Raw genomic sequence first — 17,976 nt, 5'->3', positions numbered from 1 at the left:
GCCATAAAAAAATACTTTGGTGTTTTTGAATATTTAACCATGGATCCAAATAAGATCAATAACCAGTTTGCCAGCCTGAACCAAAAGATAGATTATCTGGCCCGTGGTTTGACAGAGGTACAGGCTGAAAACTCAGTTCTCAAAGCCTTAATAAAAGACTGTGGCCTAGATTTGGAGTTTGGCGGTAGATGGGCTGTTAACGCTCCGCGGGCTTTTTTCTGGCCGCACCATAAAATTAACTCTGGTATCGAGAGTTCAAAAAAATGCTGCTTTAGGCTCCAAAAAAGGAGCGTAGAGCATTTTTACCGCAAATGCAACTCTCGATACCAGAGTTGCTTACGGACGCGGCCAGCCTCAAAAACGTGCTCGTGCACGATTCTCCCATAGGAAACAATGGGGCTGTTTGAGCTGAAAAAAAACCTAACACCTGCAAAAAAGCAGCGTTCAGCTCCTCACGCAGCCCCATTGTTTCCTACAGGGAAACACTTCCTACGTCTGCACCTAACACTCTAACATGTACCCCAAGTCTAAACACCCCTAACCTTACACTTATTAACCCCTAATCTGCCGCCCCCGCTATTGCTGACCCCTGCATTATATTATTAACCCCTAATCTTCCGCTCCGTAAACCGCCGCTACCTACGTTATCCCTATGTACCCCTAATCTGCTGCCCTAACATCGCCGACCCCTATATTATATTTATTAACCCCTAACCTGCCCCCCACAACGTCGCAGCCAGCTACCTACACTAATTAACCCCTAATCTGCCGAGCGGACCTGAGCGCTACTATAATAAAGTTATTAACCCCTAATCCGCCTCACTAACCCTATCATAAATAGTATTAACCCCTAATCTGCCCTCCCTAACATCGCCGACACCTAACTTCAATTATTAACCCCTAATCTGACGACCGGAGCTCACCGCTATTCTAATAAATGTATTAACCGTAAAGCTAAGTCTAACCCTAACACTAACACCCCCCTAAATTAAATATAATTTTAATCTAACGAAATTAATTAACTCTTATTAAATAAATTATTCCTATTTAAAGCTAAATACTTACCTGTAAAAAAAAATCCTAATATAACTACAATATAAATTATAATTATATTATAGCTATTTTAGGATTTATATTTATTTTACAGGCAACTTGGTAATTATTTTAACCAGGTACAATAGCTATTAAATAGTTAAGAACTATTTAATAGTTACCTAGTTAAAATAATAACAAAATTACCTGTAAAATAAATCCTAACCTAAGTTATAATTAAACCTAACACTACCCTATAAATAAATTAATTAAATAAAATACCTACAATTACCTACAATAAAACCTAACACTACACTATCAATAAATAAATTAAATACAATTCCTACAAATAACTACAATTACATAAACTAACTAAAGTACAAAAAATAAAAAAGAACTAAGTTACAAAAAATAAAAAAATATTTACAAACATAAGAAAAATATTACAACAATTTTAAACTAATTACACCTACTCTAAGCCCCCTAATAAAATAACAAAGACCCCCAAAATAAAAAAATGCCCTACCCTATTCTAAATTAATACATTTAAAAGCTCTTTTACCTTACCAGCCCTGAACAGGGCCCTTTGCGGGGCATGCCCCAAGAAAATCAGCTCTTTTGCCTGTAAAAAAAAACATACAATACCCCCCCCCCAACATTACAACCCACATACCCCTAATCTAACCCAAACCCCCCTTAAATAAACCTAACACTAAGCCCCTGAAGATCTTCCTACCTTGTCTTCACCATACCAGGTTCACCGATCGGTTCAGAAGAGCTCCTCCGATGTCCTGATCCAAGCCCAAGCGGGGGGCTGAAGAGGTCCATGATCCAGCTGAAGTCTTCATCCAAGCGGGGCAGAAGAGTTCTTCCATCCGATTGAAGTCTTCATCCAAGCGGCATCCATCCGGAGCGAAGCGGCAGCATCCTGAAGACCTCCACCGCGGAACATCCATCCTGGCCGACGACTGAACGACGAATGACGGTTCCTTTAAATGACGTCATCCAAGATGGCGTCCCTCGAATTCCGATTGGCTGATAGGATTCTATCAGCCAATCGGAATTAAGGTAGGAATATTCTGATTGGCTGATGGAATCAGCCAATCAGAATCAAGTTCAATCTATTGGCTGATCCAATCAGCCAATCAGATTGAGCTCGCATTCTATTGGCTGATCGGAACAGCCAATAGAATGCGAGCTCAATCTGATTGGCTGATTGGATCAGCCAATCAGATTGAACTTGATTCTGATTGGCTGATTCCATCAGCCAATCAGAATATTCCTACCTTAATTCCGATTGGCTGATAGAATCCTATCAGCCAATCGGAATTCGAGGGACGCCATCTTGGATGACGTCCCTTAAAGGAACCGTCATTCGTCGGGAGACAACGGAAGAAGAGGATGGATCAGCGTCGGCTGCTTCAAGATGGACCCGCTCCGCACCGGATGGAAGAAGATCGAAGATGCCGCTTGGAGAAGTTGTTTGCCGGTCCGGATGTCCTCTTCTTGCCGGATAGGAGGAAGACTTTGTAGCCTCTTCTGGACCTCTTCAGCACCGGATGCCAGGACGGATCGGTGATACCTGGATGGTGAAGACAAGGTAGGAAGATCTTCAGGGGCTTAGTGTTAGGTTTATTTAAGGGGGGTTTGGGTTAGATTAGGGGTATGTGGGTGGTGGGTTGTAATGTTGGGGGGGTATTGTATTTTTTTATTACAGGCAAAAGAGCTGATTTTCTTGGGGCATGCCCCGCAAAGGGCCCTGTTCAGGGCTGGTAAGGTAAAAGAGGTTTTACATTTATTAATTTAGAATAGGGTAGGGAATTTTTTATTTTGGGGGTCTTTGTTATTTTATTAGGGGGCTTAGAGTAGGTGTAATTAGTTTAAAATTGTTGTAATATTTTTCTAATGTTTGTAAATTTTTTTATTTTTTGTAACTTAGTTCTTTTTTATTTTTTGTACTTTAGTTAGTTTATGTAATTGTAGTTATTTGTAGCAATTGTATTTAATTTATTTATTGATAGTGTAGTGTTAGGTTAATTGTAGGTAATTGTAGGTATTTTATTTAATTAATTTATTGATAGGGTAGTGTTAGGTTTAATTATAACTTAGGTTATGATTTATTTTACAGGCAAATTTGTTATTATTTTAACTAGGTAACTATTAAATAGTTCTTAACTATTTAATAGCTATTGTACCTGGTTAAAATAATTACAAAGTTGCCTGTAAAATAAAAATTAATCCTAAAATAGCTACAATATAATTATAATTTATATTGTAGCTATATTAGGATGTATTTTACAGGTAAGTATTTAGCTTTAAATAGGAATAATTTATTTAATAAGAGTTAATTAATTTTGTTAGATTTAAATTATATTTAAGTTAGGGGGGTGTTAGTGGTAGGGTTAGACTTAGCTTTAGGGGTTAATCCATTTATTATAGTAGCGATGAGCTCCGGTCGTCAGATTAGGGGTTAATAATTGAGGGTAGGTGTCGGCGATGTTAGGGAGGGCAGATTAGGGGTTAATACTATTTATGATAGGGTTAGTGAGGCGGATTAGGGGTTAATTACTTTATTATAGTAGCGCTCAGGTCCGCTCGGCAGATTAGGGGTTAATAAGTGTAGGCAGGTGTCGGCGACGTTGAGGGGGCAGATTAGGGGTTAATAAATATAATATAGGGGTCGGCGGTGTTAGGGCAGCAGATTAGGGGTACATAAGGATAACGTAGGTGGCGGCGCTTTGCGGTCGGCAGATTAGGGGTTAATTATTGTAAGTAGCTGGCGGCGACGTTGGGGGGCAGGTTAGGGGTTAATAAATATAATACAGGGGTCGGCGGGGTTAGGGGCAGCAGATTAGGGGTACATAAGTATAACGTAGTTGGCGGTCGGCAGATTAGGAGTTAAAAAAATTTAATCGAGTGGCGGCGATGTGGGGGGACCTCGGTTTAGGGGTACATAGGTAGTTTATGGGTGTTAGTGTACTTTAGGGTACAGTAGTTAAGAGCTTTATGAACCGGCGTTAGCCCAGAAAGCTCTTAACTCCTGCTATTTTCCTGCGGCTGGAGTTTTGTCGTTAGAGCTCTAACGCTCACTTCAGAAACGACTCTAAATACCGGCGTTAGAAAGATCCCATTGAAAAGATAGGATACGCAATTGACGTAAGGGGATCTGCGGTATGGAAAAGTCGCGGCTGAAAAGTGAGCGTTAGACCCTTTAATCACTGACTCCAAATACCGGCGGTAGCCTAAAACCAGCGTTAGGAGCCTCTAACGCTGGTTTTCACGGCTACCGCCGAACTCTAAATCTAGCCGTGTATGTCTTCAAAACTACCTGATATCCCAGAACCCCATATAAATCTACCCACAACATTCTCGGACAAACGTACGAAATTTCGTGATTTTAGAAATGCTTGCAACCTACTATTCACACTTAAATCTCGCACTTACTATACAGAAAGGCCTCTATTTATCAAGAAGTCAACTTACCTGCATTTGACGGCACCAATACGCTCGCCTAAGATCGCCTAACATCGCGGCCGCGGACTTGAATACGTTCTCCAAAATTATCAAAAAAGCTGTCAAAAAGCCGCACACCAAGTACGGTGCGATGAGCAGCGGACTGTTGTTAACTAACAGTCATTGATCTCGCTGCTCTTCGGCTTTTTTACAGCTTTCTTGGTACCCTGTCACTAAACAACCACACTATACTAAACTGTTTACCCCCTATACCGCCGCTCCCGGACCCTTCCGCACCTAAAAAAAAGTTATTAACCCCTAAACCGCTGCTCCCGGAGCCCACCGCAACTCTAATAAATGTATTAACCCCTAAACCACCGCTCCCGGAGCCACCACTACCTACATTGTACATATTAACCCCTAATCTTCCGCCCCCTATACCGCCGCCACCTACATAAAGTTATTAACCCCTATCCTGCTGCTCCTGCCACAACTAAATAAAGTGTTTAACCCCTAAACCGCCACCTACATTATATTTATTAACCCCTAATATGCCCCCCCTACACCGCCGCCACTATATTAAATGTATTAACCCCTAAAACTAAGTCTAACACTAACCCTAACACCCCCTAAATTAAATATAATTTAACTAAATCAAAATAAATTATTCCTATTTAAAACTAAATACTTACCTATAAAATAAACCCTAAGATAGCTACAATATAACTAATAGTTACATTGTAGCTATCTTAGGATTTATTTTTATTTTACAGGCAACTTTGTATTTATTTTAACTAGGTAGAATAGTTATTAAATAGTTATTAACTATTTAATAACTGCCTAGTTAAAATAAATACAAATATACCTGTAAAATAAAACCTAACCTAAGTTACAATTACACCTAACATTACATTATCATTAAACTAATTACCTACATTAACTACAATTAACTACAATTAAATATAATTATCTAAAGTAAAAAAAAACACTAAATTACAGAAAATAATAAAATAATTACAAGTTTTTAAACTAATTACACCTAATCTAATCCCCCTAATAAAATTAAAAAGCCCCTCAAAATAATAAAAAGCCCTACCCTATACTAAAAAGGGCCTTTTCCGGGCATTGCCCCAAAGTAATCAGCTCTTTTACCTGTAAAAAAAAGTACAATACCCCCCCAACATTAAAACCCACCACCCACCTACCCAACCCTACTCTAAAACCCACCCAATCCCCCCTTAAAAAACCTAACACTAACCCCTTGAAGATCACCCTACCTTGAGACGTCTTCACCCAACCGGGCCGAAGTCCTCCGATAAGCCGGGCGAAGTGGTCCTCCAGACGGGCAGAGGTCTTCATCCAAGCTGGCCAGAAGAGGTCCTCCAGACGGGCAGAAGTCTTCATCCAGGCGGCATCTTCTATCTTCATCCATCCGGCTCGGAGCAGGTCCACCTTCAAGACATCCAACGCGGAGCATCCTCTTCCAACGACATCCGACGACTGAATGAAGGTACCTTTAAGTGACGTCATCCAAGATGGCGTCCCTTGAATTCAGATTAGGGGTTAATAAGTATAATGTAGGTGGCAGTGGGCTCCGGGAGCGGCGGTTTAGGGGTTAAACACTTTATTTAGTTGCAGCGGGGTCCGGGAGCGGCGGTTTAGGGGTTAATAAGTATAATGTAGGTGGTGGCGGTGTGGGGGGGCAGATTAGGGGTGTTTAGACTTGGGGTAGATTTTAGGGTGTTAGGTGTAGACATTACCATAGGAATCAATGGGATATCTGGCAGCAGCGAACATGAGCTCTCGCTGCTTTCCGACTCCCATTGATTCCTATGGTATCCGCGGCCTCCAGGGCGGCAGATTGAAAACCAGGTACGATGGGCCGGAAAAGTGCCAAGCGTACCTGCTAGTTATTTGTTAACTAGCAAAAGTAGTCAGATAGTGCCGAACTTGCGTTCGGAACATCTGTAGTGACCTAAGCATCGATCTGTGTCGGACTGAGTCCGGCGGATCGTATGTTACGTCACTAAATTCTACTTTTGCCGGTTTGTAGGGTTTGATAACTAAGGCCAATCAGGCTCGCCACAAAATACGCTGCGGAATTCCAGCGTATTTGCGGTTGACAGTTTGATAAATAGAAGCCAAAGAATCAAGGTATGCACTACAATCTAATTTATTTTTATTAGGAGAGCCCAGATCCTGGGCGAATAGATTCTTTGAGTCTAACGACTCCATATTAGATTCCTTACAAGATTTTTTCTCAGCCATGGCAAGTCTCTAGGAAGACACAAATACCCATATAAATGCTGAAAACAAACTATGTGCCTTAAAACAAGTAAAGAGAAACGTAGAGGAATATATAACCGATTTTCAAATGTGGGCATCGGATTCCCAATGGAATCAAATACGTTTGCGGAACCAATTCCGTTTAGGACTCTCAGAGTCTCTAAAGGATGATCTGTCACATCTAGACCTACCGGAGACTTTAACTGGTTTAATTAAATTGAGCGCAACTTTGGATCAGGGCCGCCATCAGGGGGTGACAGGGGTGACTCCTGTCAGGGGCCCAGTGGGCCAGGGGGGCCCCATGAGGCAAGAACTAAAAAAAAAAAAAAATTTTTTTTTTTTTTTTTTTTTTTAAATTTTGGCAGCCTCCAGTGGGTACTACAGCAGAGTGCTAATTGAACATGGGAATGTTATTACAAGGAGTAAAGTATTAACATTTGAGAGGATTTCTGAGTGTGCACTAAACCACTATGCACAGTGTGAGACAGACTTGGCACTTTGTTTGTACAGTGTGTGCCTGAGTCAGACGGCAGATCACTTTCATTTGCAGAGGAGGTAGGACTTACTTAGCAAATGTTTTTTATTTCTTTGTGCAATTTCGGATTGTAACTTTAGTTTGGTAGTAGTTGTATGGTGGGACCAGGGGTCCATAAAAACACATTTTTTTAGCAGCAATGTATGTATGATTATTTGACAATGCTGTAGAAATTCTATATTTAAAACCAAGCAGAAATGTTTCCTCCTCAATACGCAAATGGTAGGTGCCTTATGAAAGGACTTTCCAGATGCAAGGAGGCATTTTATCTAAGATTTTTACATCTGCATAAAATGTTATACTCTCAGACTAAGATTGCTCAGTGTTTGAAATGAGACAGGTTAACTTAAAACTGTTCAGTTTACACTACAGCTGACTTAATTTTGAAATACATACCAACAAGCCTAAATCCTGCATTTAATAAGATCTTATGGTATGAGTACCACAGCTTATGGTTCCACCAAGACCATATAGAGTACAGCATTTTCAAAATTTATAAGTACACCTAACAGATGGGAATATTTGCACACTATATTTGAAGTGGTGCTCTTGGTTGGGGAAAAAAACAAACAAACATATGTAAACCTTTTAAAAGTACTTTTCTTCATCTAGCCATCTACCCAGATCATTAATGTACAATTTTGAATTCACAGAATTATTTTTGTCTGCACATTTACAAATATGATTCTTTAAAAAGTGATCTCTTAATTTCTGCATTTTTTTATCATGCATGTTACAACGTTGATTTAGGGGATGCAAGGTGCATAAATGTTTCCTCCTGTGAGTGTTTCTGTGGGTGTCTGTGTTTATGTCTTTGTGCTTTGGTTTGTGTCTCTATGAGTGTGTATGTATTTTTTTTCTATGGGTGTCTCTGTGAGGGTGTGTGTATGTTTGTCTTTGTGTATTTTCTATGGATGCCTCTGTGAGGGTGGGTGTGTATGTCTGTGTTTTCTGTGGATGTCTCTGTGTGGGTGTGTGTATGTATGTCTGTGTTTTCTGTGGATGTCTCTGTGAGGGTGTTTATTTTCTGTGGGTGTCTCTGTGAGCGTGTGTGTGTATGTCTTTGTGTGCTTTCTGTGGATGTATCAGTGAGGGTGTGAGTATGATGTCTTTCTGTTTTTATGTGGTTGTCTCTCTGTGTGTGTGTATGTCTTTGTGTGTTTTCTGTGGGTGTCTCTGTGTGTGTGTATGTGTGTGTGTATGTCTTTGTGTGTTTTCTGAGGCTGTCTCTGTGTTTCCTTGGGTGTATGTGCAAGTTTTAGTTTGTGTGTGTGTCCATTGTCTGTTCCTTTTTAGGACAATTTGACCTTACTACTGTCTACTGATTATTCACATCTTTCTACAGACTTTGAGACTAATGAGACCTTTCCGGGAGTCACCTAATCCACCATTTAACCTTTAGGCAGTTCAGGGCCCTTCCTTTCAGCCACTGCATGCTGTTGTCATCATTTAGTTGGCATCTTCATTTACAAAAAGATAATCAGTACATCATATTTTGTTTTCTAAATCTCCTTTTTTTACAAAACTGTAGTTTACCTGATTACTTGTCAGGTCAATGTAAACAAGTGCTAAGTGTCTGTTTGGGTGTCTGTGTCTGAGTGTGTTTCTTTGCGTGTCTGCTAGAGTGTCTATATGTGCATCCTTATGTGTGAGTGTGTGTGTTTCAGTGTATGAGTGTGTCTGTATGTTACTACCTTAACAACATTTCCAAGCTTAAATAGACAATTAAGAATAAAGTGCATATACAATTTAGTCACTTGGTCAAACATTGCACATGTCAAGGGGGGGGGGGCCCTGATCAATGGTTAAGTCAGGGGGCCCAAAATTTCTAGTGGCGGCCCTGCTTTGGATAGAAGACTCAGTGAAAGGAAGGCAGAGCAAGGAACTTATGATCCTACTGTTAAACACACCTATACATCCTCCACAATTCCAGATAAAACACATTCTTATCCCACTCCTATATAAATTGGAACAATTAAAGGACCTTTCTCCCAAGAGGAAAAAACAAGAAGGAGACTGTCAAATTTATGTCTTTACTGTGCCAATAAGGAACATACAGTGTTCGTTTATCCATTATCTCTTCCCACTAATACTATTAAGGAACTGAACATTTTCTATCACATGCTAAGTGAATTTTTGACTATTTATCTGTTTTACAAATCTGATATTTAAAGGGTTTACTCAATCATAAATCCTCTGTTACAGCAGTTTAATCTGCCCTGTTAAAAACTGCTTACACTATTTTTACCTAGTTTCTCTGAAACTGGACTCTGGGTTCAGATATACAAGAGCAACAATGCTATTATGTATTTCAAGTTGTTAGAAAAATATACATATCGCTTTATTTGCATAACACCTAGCTACCTGGAGGCCGACTGAGCCATCCAGAGCTGCCTCTTCCTCTTCTCCCAAACTACCCACTACCACTGAATGAATAGGTCAACATCCTGAGTTCAAGGGAATATAGGGGTGGAGGACAAGCCTGAAAGGTAAATTGACACCGGCTGAGAGGGAGGGTCTCCTCTTCATTACCAGACCTGACCTCTCTCCCTTTCCAGATACTCGCCATGTAACTGGGGAATCCTCTCTCAAACGCTTAGGAGGAACAGTTTGTCTCCTAGGATAAATACTTTTAGCAGAGAGAAGATCATTAGTAACCTTGGTAAGGGCGTCTCAGTTGAGTGTTTGGGGCAGAAGCCAGATTGCAGGGGGTCAAGCAAAAAGTTGGAGGACAGGAAATGGGTTAGGCAGCTGTACACTAGTTTTTCCAGGAGTTTTGATGCTAGTGGAAGCAGTGATATGGGGCGGTAGATTTCAGAAGAATTGGGGCCAAGGGAGGGTTTTTTGAGTATGGGAGTGACCTTTGCATGTTTGAAAGAAGATGGGAATGAACCAGTAGAGAAAGATAGGTTAAAGATGTCAGTAAGTGCAGGAGTGAGGGTCGAAGACAGAGAGGGTATTAGATGGGAAGGGATAGGGTCAAGCAGGCAGATGGTAAGGCGTGTGGAAGATAGTAAAGAACAAACTTCATTCTCAGTGGCTCGATGGAAGATGCAGAGGGTGGCAGAGGAGGTGACTGGGCCTGGAGTTGAAAGATTGCATGTTGGTGTTGGGATGGTGCTTCGGATAGTAAGTTTTTTGTTTAAAAACACGCCCTGCCTTCTTATGTTTACAAATATATGTTATAATATTTATTTCAATGTTTTAGCATGTTTATTTCACATATGCACATAGGATTATGTTAGCTTAGGGCACCTTTAAACCTATAAGAGAAAGAAGCACAGAGGCGCCAACATGGCCTAGTAACGTCACGGCAGTCAGATACAAAACATCAGCAGGATAGGAAATATACTCACAAGCGTAGCGCACCCAAATGGTGCTATTGTGGCAGCCTGGAACATCAAACAGTGGTCCAGCTCACTGGTGTCTCCAGCCAGATAGAGATAAAATAAAAGTTTTTAAATATACACTTGCTTTATCACAATTATTCTGCTCCTGTTTGGGGGCAGAGTGTGTGTGCTAGTTCTATCTTCCAAAGTGGTGATTTTCTGCATCCTGCAAATTGGATTCCACAGTCCACTGGGCGGCTGAGAGGTCCCAGTACTGCTGATATTGCACCTGGTGGTGCTTTGTTTCCTGTAAGTACAACCTTGAATCCTTTTATATCTGGTGTACAAACGTTACTGGGCTATGTGTGTGCCTTTTTTGCCCTTATAGGCATCATAGGATAGGCCCTCGCCAAGGATCATCTCTATCTGGCTGGAGACACCAGTGAGCTGGACCACTGTTTGATGTTCCAGGCTGCCACAATAGCACCATTTGGGTGCGCTACGCTTGTGAGTATATTTCCTATCCTGCTGATGTTTTGTATCTGACTGCCGTGACGTTACTAGGCCATGTTGGCGCCTCTGTGCTTCTTTCTCTTATAGATCACGCCACACCAGGATGACCGTCCTATGACAGAGAGCTGCCTTCTTTCTTTTGGATTATTCTTTGTGTGGACATTTTTGTTATTTGATTATACTAATATCATCTGGGTCCACTTGTGAGCATATCATCTCTAATAATCTGATATAAGTGTGCTAGGTTTATTGTATATTCTCTTAATTATCTGTATATATCTGCTTACTGTTTGCTGCTTATTGTTAGCGCCCCCTAGGAGTGTGGTGTATGTTTTATATGCACCACCCTCCTTATATCTTTTGTTATCACCTTTAAACCTGTTGCTTAAATTTATTTTGCAATATAAATGTTATTATTTGTAAATATATATTTATTTTAATAAAAATTCATATTATGATGTTATGCATATTTAAAAAAAATGAATTATGTTGTCTTCATTAATAAGAAATTCTCCTATGCTTTGACTTTACTCCGACATTTTGTCCACTAACTTTTGTGTAAGCACTTAAAGTTAATTTTGAAAATTATGGGAGCTGCAGAATAGATTCAGTTTTATTACTTATACATTAAAAGCCCACATTTGTGAAGTGCTTAAACATTACTGTAGCGTGCGGCCAGACAGTTCAGTTTCAACACAGAATCCACTTTTGTGAAAACACAATATATCATTACATAAATCTTAAAATAGCATTCAATTTGTTAGATGTGTTTAAAAAAGAGAGATTGTTAATGATTTAAGTATTAAAAGTACCTTGCTAATGTTTGTGTGTTCACAAGAGTGGGCGTTCTTAGATTTAAATGTTAAAAGTATCTTGTCAGTGCTGTGACCTTTTTTGAGTTATCTGAAAGAGCATTCATATTTTAACTTCGGCTTTCTACATAACGTGGCAATGTGGTCACAATGTTATGAAAGTAGAAATGTGCAATTATTTAGTTACAAATGCATATTCGTAACGAAAATACGGATATTAATTTTGTTTTAATTAAACAAATATCCTAATGAATGCATTAATATAAAGAATAAATACTAATGATATTTCTTAGTGTATATTAGCTTGTAAAGATTAATAGACTTACCTATAGCGTGCTTGGAAGCCACACTAATCCGACCCTTCTAAAAAGAGCCCAGGACTGCGCCAATAAGAAGCTTAGGGCGGCGGATCCCAAAGCCTTGCATAAAAGAAAAGGTCCTTAATACAAATTACATTGAAAAATGAGGAGTTCCATGTTCTCCTTAGCTGTGCGCCATCTACTCCGCTTCTGTCTTCCTCATCAATCTCCTCAACACTTTTCTGAGCTCCAGAAACTCCAAACCACTGCTGAATGGCTTGCAAGATTTGTCGGTTGAGTTCTGGAAGTTTGTACAACCTATCCAAGCCACATGTACTGTAACAACCCAGCATGGTTTCTGCAAATCTGAGTTTGTAACATTAACCAGCCTAGGTATATCACAGTGTGCAAAATTATGTTGTGTGAAAGTTATTATTAATATAAAATAATACATACACATACACTTGAAAATTGCAAAAGGTTTTGAAATTTTTTCCTAAAAACAAAATATATGCATAATAAATGGTATGGATCTACTCATAGGACCAGGTATTCCTCTTAGAAGAAAGAGCGGTTTAAGTATTGGGAGCCATTGTGGATGGAAAAGTAGATTGGGGATATAGTGGAGGTTAAGGATGCTAACTGGTACACAAGAACATACAGGTACTGGAACAAGTTTTACAAAGAGAATTAACCCTCAAAAATACACCTTCTGGGGAGGAGGATGGCAAAATAATGCCTAGATACCCTTGGACACAGTGGACAGCAGTTCCCTGAGGATTTGGCATTGATGGAGGATGACCTCCACAAAGCAGAGAGGGTGGCAGCAGGAGTCGCAGCAGCAGGCAGCAAAGTTACTGAACTAAATAGGTAGGCTTGACAGTACATAAACCTAAAAAATACACATTCAGGGGAGAAGGAGGGCAAACACATAAAGTCATTTGGTCACAGGCTTCGGCATGATGTCATCATAAAATACTGCCTCTAAGACATAGGTATGGCCTAGAACAAATGGAAGAATCCAAGACCAAACCAAGAAAGAGATGTGCCGATAAACTGTCCCTAGCCATACCCCAAGGATTCTTCATTGGCTGATGACCACCACAGAGCAGGAGCAGCAGTGGGCAGCACCTTTTCTGAAGTAAGCAACTTTACTAACTAACTACAAACATGCTACGTCTAGCAGGAAAAATGATGCAGTACGTGTGCAGTTTACACTGCAATGCAAGAAAAAAATCTGATTCTGCACAATTTTACAGCAAAAAATGAAAGAACAGCAATTTGACACAGGCACAGACTTCTCAGAAGCTGATGTAAAAATGACTAGAAGATGGCCGGTGTTCCCTAAGACTAACACTATGCTAGGCTTACAGTGGATTGGACATGCCTGCTTGGTATTTAATGCCTGACTTGCTAGCCCTCACATCAATCATTTAGTGACGCTCTGTCAGGATTGGACAGTGGAAGTTGTGCACAAGAATGGTCAACCCCCTGTACTTTACTGCAAATGAAGGAGCTAATTTGTCAAATGATCTAAGCTCCCTCCCTCATGTGTTCTATTCCACTCTTTTTATAGGCAAAAGTTCAGAATGAAAGCAAAACGAATATCACTGATAAACATGGAAAATGTCATTATGCTCCTGACAAATGGAGATATGGGCCAATATTAGGAAGAAAATGCATTAGCAAATGTCTAATTAATAGTATAGGGAGCATTAGTTAAACAGCCAGACAAAACCTTTTCAGTTATTACCAAACAGCCCAAAAAGTTGTCGAATGTAACTTTGGTTTCCCATTATCAGCCATATTGTATGACATAACTAAGCAACATTAGCAAACAGATAAAAATACTACATGCTTAACCCCTTAAGGACAAGGCCATTTTTTAATTTCTTTCCCTTAAGGACCAGAGCTATTTTTACATTTCTGCAGTGTTTGTGTTTAGCTGTAATTTTCCTCTTACTCATTTACTGTACCCACACATTATATACCGTTTTTCTCGCCATTAAATGGACTTTGTAAAGATACCATTATTTTCATCATATCTTATAATTTACTATAAAAAAATTATAAAATATGAGGAAATATAATCTGACTTCCGGTGGGAGCGGTCACGTGAGCGGACGCTGAGAGAGACGCCCGTGCTAAGAGCTAGCTGCGACACCAAGCTAAGGGAAGGAGCCTCTTGGCGGATTGAAGTTTCCTGCCGAGACTCTTTAGCAAGCAGCTATATACCGCCGGGGGAAACCCGGCACAGGCGAACCACACACTGCCAGGGGAATACCTGCTGGAAAGGGCTATAGGATACTAGCCTGCCTACTGGTGAACGCAGAGTACCACGGCCGCACACAGCCCGGGTAAAGCAGCACGTTACTGGCTGGATTGATACCGGAGCTGAGAATCCCCCCGTCAAGCTAAAAGGAAGAAGGAATACAGCAGTGCAGGAACACTGCTGGGAACGTCGGGTTACAGACGAAGAAACTGGAAATATTACAAAGAAGATAAGCTAAGTACCTAAGGGGCGTGAGCCTGAATTCTTTATTACACTATTGTTGGGGGCAGAAGAGACACGCATAATATAAAATGTGCCTGGGAAATAAATGAATAGAGGGTTAGCTGGGTGTACTATCCCAAGAACAAAATAAGGATAACCTGCTATAGGTAGGGCTCAGAACCCTCACAACATTATTTTAGCGGAAGGCACTGGTTTAAAAGCATTGACTGTATATATTTTGTGCACTAGGAGAGACACGAAACAAGCTAATGGCCCCCAAGAACTGTGGTTAAATCTTAAAGGAACATACTGTCTGTACCCTGGAAAAGGAAAGGGGAAAGAGAAAAAAACAAAAGAAAGGGGAGCTTTTAAACAGGAGGATAAATGGGTGTATCTTTCTTGAGGTCAAACAGGAAGCACCTGCTATAAGTAGGGCCCAGACTCCACTGTATATGCTCTAATAATATTGGACTAATACCCTGAGATATCTTATCTATTAAGTCAGGCTAGAGATGAAGGGAATGAAGTTGGAGGTATAAAATAAGAAGACGGACTAGCAGTTAAAGAATAAAAGGCAGATAACATCTAATTAAGAAGGGACCCCCACTTGATGAACTATATAATCACTATGAAGAAAAAAGGCAACCTGAAAATAAGCCTGAGAATAAATTTGGAAAGAATTCCCTATCTCTAAAAACATGAAATAGCAGATTCTTTGAATATAATATGATGGGACATTAGTCTCTGCACTTTGCTAAAATAACTGTAAAGATAAGTGTGATTCAGTGCGAAGAACAAGCTGATAAAACACTGCTGAATAATAACTGTGAATAATTGCTCTATCATATACGTTGTTTTCAATTTTGGTTGTAACTCTATATACATTAGTATGCATGGTTTTTATAGATCTAGACTGGATAAAGGGGGAAAATTGACCAGTGGTGGAGGGGTATATTTTTTCTAATCCCCCTGCTTAGATTAATATGCTTCTTGTATATAGCTTGTTAAGCATAGTTATACATAGAAAATTGTCTGGAACTAACAGCTAATAATAGCAAGATACTTAGCTGCTAGAATAATAAAGCTAAGAATAAATTGATTAGCTAAGGAAAGGTATACATCTGAATAAGGAAACTATTGAATATTCTACATGCTGATAACAGGGCTTTCCCTGCTTTGTCTGTGCCTTTTTTTTATAGATTAGAGAAGCACTAGCTATAACATATAGAAAACTGAGCTGGAATTATAGTCAATAGTAGCAAGGTAGCTAGTTGCTTGAGTAATAGTGCCTAGAATATAATAAAAAAATATACATAAGAGTCTAGCAAGGTGGTATCAATTTAAGTAGCTTTCTGAAGTAATACTCAAAACAAAAGAAAGAAGAGATAAAACATTAATACGAGAGAAGAAAAGGGTAATAGGTAGTCACTGAGACACTTTTTTTTTTTTTCTCTCTCACTAAAACACTCTTTAGTACTTTTTAGTAATATTTAAAAACACTTGTATTTCACAAATTAAATATACACACATAGATATATGCACAAGATTCTATACATAGATTAATGGATAAATATATATCCAAAAATAAGTTAAAATCACCCACAATGTCAGCTAGAAACAAAAATCAAGATAAAAAAGTAACAAATCTAACCTAGAGGTTTTGGAAGGTTTAGAAGAAAACACTACACAAAACACGAGTAACGGAGACTTAGTTAAGCAATTAAATGCACTCTTCTCTCCAAAATTTGATTCTATACAACACAGTATAAATGAACTCTCTAACGAAGTTAAACACTTTGCGACAAGGATTAGCCATGTAGAACAGAGGGTATCAGACATTGAAGACAGAGAGCTACAAAAGGACCAAATAACACAAAACATGTCAACACAACTTGAAGCAATTAAAGCAAAACTGGAAGACCTTGAGAACGCACAAGGCGGAATAACATTAGAATAATTGGCCTACCAGAAAGTATAACAGATAGAGAGCTCAAGGAGTTCGCAGAGGGGCGAATTATTGCACATTCTAAAAATTTGACAGAACTGAATCTGCAAACACAGTTAGAAAGAATTCACAGGATAGGCCCAGTTAAAAAAACAGCACAAGGAGAGAATAGTAATAGAGCAGTTATCATGAAGAGTTAAACTTTCAGGATAAAATCAAAATGTTAAATGCATATAGGAAACTAAATAGTGAATTAATGTATAAAGGGAAAAAATATTGTTATTTAATGATTATTCGATTGAAACCTCCAACAAAAGACGCATTATGGCACCCTATTGCACAAAGCTTATACAATTGGGCTGAAAGCCAGGTTACTATATCCAGCAAAGATAAATATATACAACTGAAAGAAGGCAACAAATTGTTTACAGAGGTAGGCAGAAGGTTAAAATTTTTAGAAAGAACCATGTCAGATGGGAAAGCATAAAATGAAGATAGACAATAGATCAAAGGGTTCTACAAGCGGGTACAGGCAGGCAGTGGGCCCGCTTTCTGGGTTCTTATTCTCTGAAGCTGGAATGTTTGTTTTATTATCGGGCTAGATGCCCAAGATTAAAGAAAGGTTATTTTTAAATTTACACTCAAATAGAGTAAAATGTCTCTTAAAATCATATCATGGATATAGGTGGAATTACGTCACCTATTAAAAGGAAATCTGTACTAAAAACATGCAAAGAAACTAGGTGCCCAGATAACGTCCTCCAAGAAACACATTTAAAAAAGCGAGGAAGCAGCTAAATTAAAGGGGGGCTGGATAAAGGAAGTAATCTTTACTCCATGTAGCTCAAGAAAAAAGGAGTAGCTATCTTATTTAGCAAAACATTAGAATATACTATTAGTAATATAATACTAGATAAGGAGGAGAGGTATATCATTTTGTCAGCTATGAATCCAAGGAAAGGAATATATACTATGTAATAATACGGCCCTAACAGTGAGGATCCAGAATTCTGGATGGAAGAGAAAGGAGATCAATGATGATCTATTCAGATAAAAGATTAATAATCGGAGGGGATTTTAACCTCACCCGCAACTTACTCCTAGACAGACAGAAAGAAAATGGGGAAAGTAAAATAAAGAATTTGAGAGATCAAAGGAATATGGGGGCTAAAAGGAAAAGGGAAAGTATTAATACTTAAAAACTTGAAAAAAGACTTAAATGTACAGGATATCTGGAGGATAAAGACCCAGATGGTAGGGGAATTCACATGTCTTTCT

This window comes from Bombina bombina, chromosome 8 (genome assembly GCF_027579735.1).
Source record: "Bombina bombina isolate aBomBom1 chromosome 8, aBomBom1.pri, whole genome shotgun sequence".
Taxonomy (NCBI): Eukaryota; Metazoa; Chordata; class Amphibia; order Anura; family Bombinatoridae; genus Bombina; species Bombina bombina.
This window is presented reverse-complemented; position numbering follows the sequence as displayed.